This window comes from Saimiri boliviensis, chromosome 11 (genome assembly GCF_048565385.1).
Source record: "Saimiri boliviensis isolate mSaiBol1 chromosome 11, mSaiBol1.pri, whole genome shotgun sequence".
NCBI lineage: Eukaryota > Metazoa > Chordata > Mammalia > Primates > Cebidae > Saimiri > Saimiri boliviensis.
The window spans coordinates 69,167,054-69,169,414 of NC_133459.1; positions in this window are offsets into that span (position 1 = coordinate 69,167,054).

Below are 2,361 nucleotides of genomic sequence, written 5' to 3' on the forward strand. Positions count from 1 at the left end.
GTTTTCCTTTGAGGTTACAAACTGGCAACTTTGTATAAGAGTCAACAAACCAGTAGAGGATTAAATTGAAAGACCAGATATTCAATTAAAAAAAAATTTTTTTTTTAAGTATATATTCACCTCTTATATTTTCAATGAAATTCCACCCTGGACATGTTTTAAATTCACAGATTACTTAATAGTACCCCTCTTGTACCTTACAGTGTAAAATGTATAATATATATTAATATTTAGCTAGTGACAATGAATTTGTTTTGCTATTTACTTCTATTGGACATCTATTTTAAAATCTTAAATATGGGTACAAAAGAAGACTAATAGCTAGTCACATGATCAACCCTTGATTGCCTCACTATGGATGTAAAATATCTGAAAGTCTTTCTCCATGGACCTAACCAGTAATTTTAGTTTATATTTTAGTAATTCATTCATTCATTAACTATTCATTGAGCACCCAATCTATGTCAGACACTGCTACAGTCATTAGGGATATAAAAGCAATATATAACGGTCTCCACATTTGTGGAGTTTATATTTTAGTGCAAAATTATTGATTTTAAGTGCCAAACAACCAAAGAAAAAACACTGATCCCATGGCTTTTGTCTTCTCAGAATGATTGCCATGGAAGTACAATGCAAGGTAGACTTAACATTTAACAATCAATCAATATAATTACTGTATCAACAAAATAAAAGCAATGCTTAGACATGTTTGCTAAATCAAATATCTGGATACACTCGAGTCTCTTGCTATGATTGCTTTTATCGTGTCTTTTCTTCCTATTCTTTACATGCCTAATAATTTTTGATTGAAAACTGGGCATTGTAATGTATTCTAATGACTCTAATTCTGCTGTTTTTTTGTTTCCCCTGAGTACTATTGATTTTATGTTTGTTTGTTCTGTTTGACAGCTAACTTTTCCGGATTCAAACTGCCAATATTGCTTCCCCTGGCGCATGCAGCTATTGATATCTCTGCTTTATTCTCACAGTTTTCCATGGCTGCTCTTTCAGCTTGGCTCCCTATAGACTCATTTCCCTATGCCTCTTAATTTGCTGGTCAGTTAGCAATGGAGATCACCTTCCACGTAAATTCCTTGATTCTAGGGATTCTCCTCTTATTTCCAGCTGTGCTGACAGCTTAAGGCTGTTTCCTGACATTTCAAGCTTCTGAAGCTTCACCTTTCTGCCACTCAAGCTACATACAGCACAGTTGGGAATATATTCCCTTAAGTAAAGCATCAAAGTAGATGCATTCTTGAATAACTATCTTTAAGACTAGATTTCTATCTGGACTTCCCTCTAGTGAATGGGATTAGCTGCTCTTATAAAAGGGCTTGACAGAGGGAGTTTGGTCTCTTTCTTGTCATCCTGACATGTGAAGACAGGGCAAGAAGGCCTTCACCAGAGACCCGATTATGACACCTTGCTCCCAGATATCCCCAACCTCCAAAACTTTGAGAAATAAATTTCTATTCTTTATAAATTACCCAGTCATGGTATTGTTTATAGCAGCACAAAACAAACTAAGACACTGATGTTTAGATCAATAAAATAATTATAAAGAGCATCGTATATACACATATGTGTGAGAGAGATACATAGAACTATGTGTACATATGCATACATTCATATTCAACAGATTTTTGTTCAAAGTGTTAAGATGGTTCAAAACAAGAGACTTCTCAACAAGTGGTGCTGGAAAAACTAGTTATCTGAATGAATATAAAAATGAACATAGACCTTACACCACAAAACAAAATAGATAATAGACTTAAACGTAACTGTTAAGGTCAGGCATGGTGGCTCACACCTGTAATCCCAGCAGTTTGGTAGGCTGAGGAGGGCAGATCACAAGGTCAGGAGATCGAGAACATCCAGGCCAACATGGTGAAACCCCATCTCTACTAAAATACAAAAAAAATTAGCTGGGCGTGGTGGCACGTGTCTGTAGTCCCAGCTACTAGGGAGGCTGAGGCAGAAGAACTGCTTGAACATGGGAGGCGAGGTTGCAGTAAGCCGAGATCGCACCACTGCACCGTAGCCTGGTGCCTGGCAACACAGCAAGACTCTGTCTCAAAAAAAACAAAAAAAAAAAAACAAAAAAAAACAAACAAAAAAAAAAAAAAAAAAAAAACCTGTTAAAACTATAAACCTCCTAGATTAAAAGAGGATTTTTCTTTGTGAAAAATCTTTCCTCCTCTATCATTACATCAAGTATTCCTACAGCTTTGTTGTTGTTGTATTGAACAACGTGTGATTATCTCTTTTGGTTAGTATGCCCAGAAATTCTATACTTTCCTAATTTTACAATTTTATTTTTTGTAGAGACATGGTCATGCTATGTGGCCCAGGCTGGTC